Source organism: Aplysia californica, unplaced genomic scaffold (assembly GCF_000002075.1).
Source record: "Aplysia californica isolate F4 #8 unplaced genomic scaffold, AplCal3.0 scaffold00246, whole genome shotgun sequence".
NCBI lineage: Eukaryota > Metazoa > Mollusca > Gastropoda > Aplysiida > Aplysiidae > Aplysia > Aplysia californica.
The window spans coordinates 656,636-667,098 of NW_004797516.1; the positions used below are offsets into that span (position 1 = coordinate 656,636).

Sequence of the window (10,463 nt, forward strand, 5' to 3'; positions counted from 1 at the left end):
ATTGCGCGTATGTATGTAGTTGGAAAGGATTAAAACCTACTTCTAATCAGAACCGTTTCTTTTTCTTTTTTCATCTCCAGATTCCGAGCCCAGAAACGCAAAAAGTTAAGGAGAACAAATAGAAGTAACAATTCATTTGAACAAGAACGCGCGTGAGATAAGAGAGTAAACAGTAACTAAAGATACCCCCTCAAAAACAAAAGCAAAAACAAAAACAAAATAAAAACAACCCCCCATCCAAAAAAAACAAAACAACAACCCCAAATTATTTTTTAAAAATTCTGCAAGGTTTTTTTTTTCTTCTAAAAACTGAACCCACCAAGGTGTGTGTTGCCCAGAACTGTTGGGAATTCGCACGGAGGCTGCATATACATTCGCCCGGCCTAAGCCCGAAGGAGGATTTCGCCGAGCGAGTTGGGTGTGTGTACTCGGATGATCGGCCGAGCCTAGAGCAAAGAGAGATCACTTCACAGAACCCTTAGCCAGCCAGAGTCCGAGACTCCGAGCCGGGGCCATCCGCCCCTCTTACTCAACACAAGTTTCCTTTACAAGTAAGTTCACAGGATCATGAAATATCCAGGCATCGCATACCACCAGTGTGATGGTTTTTGTACCCTTAATTATAAGTCTGACGCACAGCGTTATAATCATCGTGTTATCATGACAAAAGTGTCTAGAACAACCGGAGAAACTAATTGTGTTCAAAATTCTACTGAAACTGACTAGGTTTGACAGGCCTTATTTGAAAAATTAACACTCCTATGTTTCTTTTACTCGTGAAATGCCATTCCAAACCTGAACTCAAAACGTTGAGCGAAATAATACTCAGTGGAAGATCGGCTAGAGAATGTTGCTCAACTACAATACAATAGAAGGATGCACCAAGATCTATCGTTTTTCTTCTCTAAGCAGTTTCTGTAATATTGCATCATGAGCAGTAATATTTTATTATTTCATTGATTTAGATGTGTGTGTAATTCAAGTTCATACCCAGTGATCTAGCACTTCAAAGAAAGATCTGTTATGTCTTGGATTAGCCAAATTCTGCTTTGCAAAAGCAAAACACGAAGCCACTATTGCCAAAGAGTATTGACATGAAAATGTACGACATGATGATAATATTCTTTCATCAAAGAAGCAGAGAGTTTAAATTTTGTCCAACACATATTTCTTTCTTCCTCAACCTACTTGTTTTTTCTTAAATTGAACAGTTTGCCAAGTTCTTAATTGTTCTATCAAAATTACGTTCGATTCTGCCAACTCTATGGCCTAAAAAGCAGTAAGATAGTTTCAAAATTCGTAGCACCCAGGTCAGTCCCATTAACATTTAATGTTTCGCCTTTCGACTCTCTGAGCTCAACTTTGTGATATGCCCGTGTGGGATGTTGGTAGTTGATGTCATGGAAATGCTTTCTCCGGCTGTAATTATGCTTGCGTGTCTTTGGTGTCCGTCTCTAACCGTGTATCCACCAAAATAGGTCAACCACTTTTTGTGTGTATCAGATTATGTTGGATTTTTTGCTCATAAACGTAATTAAAAGAGGTGATACTGATACTACAATAATATGTAAAAAGAACACACTTTACGCACTTTTGAGCAATTCTGGTAGAGAACTGGACAGAAAAGACTTTTTTTTCCTTTTTTTTCTCTAAAAGCCAATGTTCTCGCGCAGTGTCGAACATTGACGATAAGTGTTTTGGCGTCCTTCGAAAACACACATAACAATATCACTGTGTTACTACACTTGAAAGGCTGTGTTCTGATATGGCATTTATCTGCATTGAGTTCAATTTGCTGTGAGGATGTCGCTCTTGCTATTGAGGAGGAGGATTGTGATGATGTGAAGATGGGAGAAGGAGGGGCAGAAAAGTGATGATGATGATGGTGATGATGATGATGATGATGATGATGCTGATGCTGATGCTGATGATGATGATGATGATGATGATGATGATGATGATGATGATGATGATGATGAGTTCTACATCTGTTTTTATAATATATGGTTATGATACGTAAATACTTCACAAACGTAGACTGCAAAATTATTGCTATTGGTATATTCTGGACGATATTACTAATAATATATAAAATCCTTTTACATCCTAAAATTGGACGAAACTAGCCAGAAAAATTCAAGGTAGAAAATAATAGTGCTAATTGTATTTAAATTGCGCGAAACTTGAAAGGGGTAAAAAAGAAAGAATAAATGTTCCTCCATACTCAGGATTTCGGAGCCTTTAAAGCATTGGCGACACGTGCGGACAGTGTGTATTTATAGAGTAAATATTGGAGATTTGCACGTCACTGCCTATATTACTAGCGGTCTGCTGGGTTGAGTTTGGATGACATTTGCATGTACCTCAACGGTGAACAGCTATGCGCCCCAGATTGGGGATGATAGAATAATGGTTTGGCTCTTCAAACTACATTATTTTTCTACCCTGACAGGCTATGTCAGGTATTTTTGTTATCCTTTCCTTTTCTTCCATTCTTCTGTTTCTTCTTTTTTCCTTTGCCCTCCGCATCGGGGACAAATTTAGCTGTACAAATACGCCTCTGCAAATTCGAAAACTTTTTTCCCCCCTTATGTAAGTATGATGGATCCAATTACTTTTATTTTATGTTCCCTATCAGCGAATTCCAATTTAGTGCGCAACGTACTTTTATCCCGTGAGATAAAAGGAGTGGGGAGTTCTAAACCCAATAAGGCACTGATTTTTTAAATAAATGTCATTTAATGAGAAAATACTTCCAAAATGACCGGTGTTTCTATGTAGTCTAAGGGTTAGACTTTTCTCCGTTTCACACAGAATGCATTCCTTTTACTTTGGGATTTCCATTGTAGGCTTTGTCTTATCACATTGTAGGCCGGGCTGGCTTCCCCAGCGTATGTCTTGTCCACCCCCATTTTCTTTTCTTGATCTCACAGGTTGTAGTTTCGTTTGGTGGGGGAGGAGGGGTTGAGAGTGAGGTGAGTCAGTCCTACAGTTGGATTTTTAAAAGAATTGACATGTTAGAAAGTGTTCGTTATAGGTCTAGTTTTTCTAGTAACAGTTTTTCGGCACCTGCAATAAAAATAGGTCACATAAGTGCCGTAGATTAGAGGCATCACTAAAGAGAAAACTACATAGAAAAGAAAGAGGAGAAATAAGGACGACAGATGTTTAATAGGAAAAAAGAAACAAATCACACCAAAGCACTAACCAACCTCTCACAGAATGTGCTCATGAGTTCAAGTGGAATGCAGTTAGACGAAAGAGTAAAAGTCCATCTTTGACATACAAAAAACTTGAAAGTATACAAAAAGTCTGTGTTTGGAAGTACGGCATTCAAAAGAGCGGACCTGTCAGGTGACTAACTATGGCCATACACACGTAATAATAATAATAATAATAATAATAATAATAATAATAATAATAATAATAATAATAATAATAATAATAATAAAATGATAATGATGATGATAATAATAATAATAATAATAATAATAATAATAATAATAATAATAATAATAATAATAATAATAATAATAATAATTATTATTATTATTACAAGAACACTCTCAGAAGTAACGATGAGCATTTGCTGGAAATCAAGTTGTATACATCTTCTATTATTGTCTTTCATTAATGTCAGAAAACAGGACATTGGGTGGAAATCTGGCTGAAATCCCATAGCAAATGTCACATCTCTGTGCTATTACGTTGTATTGTATACGTATTGAAAAGGGGCTGTTTTGGAACAGGGTTAAACTGAATACTGGGCAACGACTGTATTGGAAACTGTGACCCGGGGTGGGGGGGGGGGGGGGGGTAGGCAGCTTACAAAATAATCAAAGTTTGGGCAGTTAATTTCTGTTTTGACTCAACAAAATTAGCAAACCGTGTGTGTGTGTGTGTGTGCGTGTGTGTGTGTGTGTGTGTGTGTGTGTGTGTGTGTGTGTGTGTGTGTGTGTGTGTGTGTTTGTGTGTTTGTGTGTATGTATGGGTGTTTATGTGTGTTTGTGTGCGTTTTGTGTGTTTGTGTGTGCGCGTATGTGAGCGTCTGTGTGAGCGAGTCGTTCCCACACACATATATATTACGTGCATAAAAATGTGAAAGTTGTCTAGGGTGTATGTCAACGAAAATGGGTCTGAGATGAGTTACATTGTCCTGGGATCATCCCCGGGTTTTCCCATGTTCTTTCAAACAGAATCCCATTCCTCTCATGCCAAAATACAGTCCCTGTTTCACCCTAGTGGGTCGTCAACGGATTATTGCAAGCCTTGCTTTTCTTTTTACCATCGCTGCACAAACAAAGCATTATAGCCGGCCTTTTCAATAGCTGAGAAAGGTAATGCACGTTTTAACTGAAAACTTGCAGTTTTGGCCATTATAACATTTCTTTCTTTTTTTCGAAGGCACGTCTTTGCTAAGTAATTTCAATAGTTTCGTCATACTGAAGAGGAAAAAAAACACCCAAAGAAACTAATTGTCATAAACAGCAAAGACTCACGGGTGTTCAAACTTTAAAATAACCGGTTAAAAAAACAACAACACCAAAAACCTAAACAAAACAAAAAGCACACAAAAAACTTTAAACAACTGGTTTAAAAAAAACAAAACAAAAGAATCTTTGTTTTCTTTCAAGAGGACGACCCTCCCATTTGTTAGTTTTTCTTATTGAAGGATATATTTGTTTAAAAAGAACAAAATTCGCACAGGTGCAAATCCTTAACTGATCGTAAAATAGTGAAACAGGAGCCCCCCTTTGGCTGAGCTGTCATTGTGAAAGGCTCAAGGAGTACCGGAGGTTTCACGTTGCCACGTATCCAATGGCAAACAAAGAAGTAGCCAGTCACTGTGTTTGGAGGTTTATTGTGTGTCTGGGAATGGGGGGAGGGAGGGGGGGGGGGGGGGTCGAATAAATCCACAGTCCACCGCTAGGAAGAGCAACATAATATCCAAAAGTGGAGCAGCGTACTTGAAAACGATGCTCTTGTTTTCATCTGATATTTACTCTTCTATGTAATGTACATTGATCTTTTTTTTTCTTTTCCTTTCCTCTCTCTTATGATGCCGTGACTTCTATCAAAGAGTGATGTAATGGACCGTGCTTTTTATCCGCTAACATTCGTGCAGTACTGACCAGCAGCTTTACAAAAGCTTCTGAATAATAGTATTGGTATCCCGACCTAGACCGATCTTCAGCTCAAAAGTACCTTTATATCCACCCCTTCACCCATTCTATCAAGTATACCTGTTATGCTGTTATACCTTATGGCCGTATACAATTTGTGAATGTGAGAACAGAAAGAGAGGGAATGAGGGAGATAAAAGAGTTAACGAACCTTCTTAGAAGTAGAGGACGAGCAAATCAAAAGTACAGGCATTTAAGAAAGACTGGGGTGGGGTTGGTGGGGGTGGGGGGGGGGGGGGCGTGCAAAAAGTGGGAGGTTAAGCTGAGGTCTGCCTTTTCTGTGCATATTTTAAGTTTTGGTGAGACAGGGAGATTATCTGGTAGACTATTTTGGGGAGGGGCTCAATCTCCAATGGAAGATAATAAGATAAGAAAAAAAAATACTTCATACTAATTCGGATAGTTTCAAGCAAAGGTATTAAGTCTGGTGGTTTGTCGTATGGTTGCTTATTTTACAAAGAAATTAAATTGTTGTCAGGAAGCTTGACCAACAATTCGAAACCATAATAATATATTATGTCGCGCCAATCCACTTTTCAGAAAAAAAGAGAAATAAAAAAGAGCCCTTTGGATTCAGCGTTCTTTTTAATGTTTATAACCTTCCTCTAGAAGTGAGTTCAACTGTCTATTCTATTCGTCATTCGCCTTTCCTTCCGCTCTAAAAATTAACTACTGTGAAACGTTGAACCTGCAAACCTATTATTGAATGACGCAAAAATGTAATGGATTAGCAAACCGTGCTTTACTATTTTTAAATTTTTAAAAATTAAAGCAAATAATCTTTTTTTAAATTGTTGAACAGAAACATGCTGTCCTATCTCCACCAAGTCAGGGGCAACTATCTTATAAAAAAATTAAGCTTTGCCCATCCTTTCTCACGATCATCTCTCTCCCTCTTCCCCCTTTTTTTCTCTCCCCCCCCCCCAATCCACAAACGTTTTGTAATTCTCGTTTTCGCCCGTTGCTTAACCTCTCGCCCTTTCCGTTACAGTGGGATGTACACATACGCACACAAACCTTTAAACCTTTTCACAGAACGGAGTCTCAACGTCCAACCCACAGTGCAGCACGCGATCGAACCTAAACATCTTGAGCAAAAGAAATCCAAACACCATTTGTCCACACCTTTTTACCCCCCAAAAACTTCTTTCTGTGCAGATATCTACCTACATTTTACCCCTGAAATGACCCGCTGGCACCAGCTTACACGTTCTTTTCTTCATAACTTTACTTTTCGACAAGCTCTCCGTATTTTTAGGCTCTCCAACTGTGCAGCTCATTTCAATCAAATTCTCACCGAGTGTTTGAGAACGGCGTGGTTAGTTTCATTAGATGCCGGGAATAGATATCTTCATGATTCGACATTCTTGTTAAAACACTCCGGGATCGGTTTACATATTGCTTAGAGTAGGAGATAAATAATTGCATGGATCATTTGAACAAGTTGTTGTTTCTTTTATATAGAAATTTTCGTTGAGGAAGAAAATGTTTAATTACCTGCCTTGGTAGCTCGTTATCTGCCACCTGCCACCATGACCCTGATGATGCGCTCATATGACCTTAGCAGTTGCGAGCGCCGTAAAACCCTATACTACTACTACTGCTGACCCTGATGGTGTGCGTCTAGTGCTAACCCACTCCCTGCCACAACAGGCGCTATCTTCCTGAGGTCTCTGATTTGATGTACACGAATTATTTCTGAAGCAACTATAAGATGAACAACTGGCTGTACATAAGTATATAACGATATAAAAAAGACAATAAAACACTACATGCATCCCTGTTGGAAGATTTATTAGTTATGCTTAAGGGGAATCCGCCAGTAGCGTCTGGAAGGGTAGGGAGGCATTATTTATAGACAATAACAACAGGAATAATTGCCTGAATAAAATGTACATTGACATTCTTGTTTTATATTTGTTGGCTACTGGTGTACTGAAGACTCTCTCGTCTGGTAATCTGCAGGTCTCATCTTCGATTCCCTCGGAATCCAAAATGATGAAATCAACAAGAATAACACGCTTTTCTTTGTTGTTCGTCAAGACTTTGAGCTGCCTGTTCTTTAATTAATTGAAGACGGGCATTGTGGTCTTTTGACACCGCTTAATTGTAGACGCGTTGTGTTGGGGCACTCTATGAACACTTCGTAATTCAAACAGGGTTTTCACTTTTGCTTACTTAATCTAAAACTTACAAAGTCATGCTGTTACACAAAAGATGCCAGCTCGTGTTTCTGGTTTGCATATTATGATGGTTAGAAATGTGCCTCAACGTTGCCTTCTATTTGCCTCTGATGGGATGCATGTCGTTACTTCAGAATTACAAAGTTCTATCTGACATTTTTGGCCGTTTTGAGTTACTAACACCATGAGGTAAAAAACCAAATGTTCTATATTGCTCTATCAAAATCGTAAGAATATTCGGAGTGCTTTTCAAGATTTTCAAGGCCTTGCATTCGAAAAAGCTTGATGTGTTGTGATATTCAAAAATTTTGACGTCAAATTTCTCAAAACTAAGCATTGTGCAGATGGGATTTTGTAATTCCAGGGTAGCAATGTGTCCACTACATCATCCTAAAAGAGAAAACAGTTTCCTGTCCAGTCTTCGATCTTCACACTTAACAATGTCATTGCTTTCCCAGCATTTGCCTTGAAGACGATCCACGATCGTTCCAAAAAACTTTCGGACAGACGCCAACACGAGAAGAATTTGGAGCACGAGCATTAATCCCTTTCCCAAACGAGCTCGCCTACATTTTCCTCCGGCCGAGGTTAGCACGACAGAGCTGTTGATTTCTCTTGGGTTTTTTCAAGAACACTTTCTGGGCCCTACGTTTTTTGTTTGCCCGGTAGCGGTTAGCATGGCTTTACCCTAAGATGTTTTTAAAAATCCGTTTGGTATTCCCGACTTTCTCTAGCGTTTGTGGTAATCCTGACAGGGTGCTGACGAGGTCATGTGGCGACAAACCTCGAGGAGATCCCCGCGGACCATGTAATGGGCTCGAGAATGGCGTTGTTTTGTTCACAGAAGGCGTGGTTTATGGTTAGCTGATGAAGTCAACATTTTTTTAAAAGCGTAATGATAAAATGTTAGTGTAAAAAGCACATTGTTAATAATTTGCTGAGTCGGTGTAGAGCTTTTACGCTTCAAGCCATGTGCCGCCCTCCCAGCCGCACACACACACACACACACACACACACACACACATACGCACACACACAGACACACACATACGCACACACACACACATACTCACACACACACACATACGCACGCACACAGACACACACATACGCACACACACACACATACTCACACACACACACACACACACACACACACACACACACACACACACACACACACTCACTCCCTCCCTCACTCACTACTCAGCCTTACACAGGCACTAGGAGTCCGAGTCCAACCTACGGTCGAGCGTGGAAAATGAAAATTATTTTAAGATCCTCACGTGTCCAGCGGCATATAAAGAATGTTAAGAAGTGATATATTGCGAATCGTGTTACAAATATTTTTCCAGGGTCTGCCTCCACTCCTTCCTGACTTCCCCAGACTCTCAAACGTCTCTTCACTCCGATCTACTTATCCCTAAGTCCTCTCTTTCACCCCCCCCCCCTTTTCGTTTCTGAATAACAAGTTATAATATGAATAAAAATAAATCTGTATACCTCCTTCAGACAAGAAATGTCACGATCCTATCGCTCTTGAAGTTACCACCTCATGACTAAGATTAGGGATAGACAGCAAGATGCAGTTGCGTTTCACAACCCAGAGATGAAACAGCAAGACGCAGTGTTCAACAGTCCAGCCCGCGTTTTTTCCCTACGTCATCGATGAGTCACATTTGCTTGGTGTGGGGTCGGTGAGGTCCGATGCTGTAACTCATCCGGGTAGTCTTATGAGGGACCCCCCACACACGGTCTGTGGTTAAAGGAGATTTGGGGGGGGGGGCAGTATATTGACAAATCAGCCATCTTTTAGCGTTGGGAAAGATAGATAGATAGATAGATAGATAGATAGATAGATAGATAGATAGATAGATTGATACAACAGAGCGAGGGAGGGGGGAAGGGGCCGCTAATGGGGAAGCAGCAGCGTCATTCATTCTATGGCTCTCTGCCCACCCATCATTGAAGGTTTGAGTAACACTAAGAACGTGACAACACAGACAGCGACAAACAAACGAAACAGGCAGCTAAACATACATACAAGCAGATGTATATTATGTAATTGTCAAAGCGTTCTTCCGTTGAAGCAAGCGGAGACCACTGCATAGGGTTGTGTAATAATATTTTTTTTCTTCCTGAAGTTAGCATGGAGCAGTACACAGTTGGTTTTTAAAAAACGACAACATAAAAACAAAAACAAAACAAAAGCAAAACAAAAACATGAACAAAAAAAAACAACAACAACAAAAGAAAAAACAACAACAACCCCCCCCCAAAAAAAAACCCACAACAACAAACAGCATCGCCACCTAGGATTAGGCTTTTCACCGTCACACGCAGATGGCGTGAGTTCGATTTCTGAGTTGGGAGGGTTTTAAATTCAACAGAACCATTAAGAAAGCCATTAAGTTCATGATCTATGGATATGATTTTACTAGAATTGATGAAATGTATAATTATAACACCACAAGCATAAATAAGATAAAAAGCACTATAAACCATCCGACACACCCCCTTTCCACGCAAATTGTAAGATCGAACAGCGGCAGATATGTACCTCTAAAAACAAAGAAAGATATAAAAGAAGTTTTTTTACCATCTAGCATAAGGCTATTGTCAGAATAACCATCTGTGTGTATTGATTTTTCGAGTATGTATCTATATAACTCTAAAAATCTTGTAATTAAATTCCTGCATGAGGTTAAATGATGCATCTGACGTGATATGTACATTTTGTCAGCTTTACGTCTCTTTTCATATTGAATTAAATAAGTAAATTTTACTGAGAGTAATATATAATTTTAACTTCTATGTATACCTACATGTGTTTCCACGGTCCTGTAGAGTAAAAAAAAAATTCCCTCTGAGATAATAAATCTAATCTTATCTTATATTATGTTATAAACTCTCATAGTAGTTGATTCTCTTTTTTTCTGCTGTTTTCCAAAGACAAACAAGTTGTACTTTTCACACTCTATATATATGGGTCTAGTGTCACCTGTATTTGTTGATGACCTCAGCTTCCCCTTCATTCGTGTTTGCTTACGCTCCTCGTTCTTCATTGTAGGCACTGGGTGGAGAAAGAGAGAGAGAG

General features: G+C 39.3%; 1 protein-coding gene across 1 annotated transcript in view; it reads left to right on the top strand.

The window, feature by feature from the left end:
* Positions 1-462: 462 nt before the first annotated feature.
* The window catches only part of LOC101862279, a gene marked incomplete in the record, with an annotated part of 27,053 nt that continues 17,052 nt past the window's right edge, over positions 463-10,463 (top strand). Inside the window, 1 exon segment of the mRNA XM_013083645.2 lies at positions 463-551.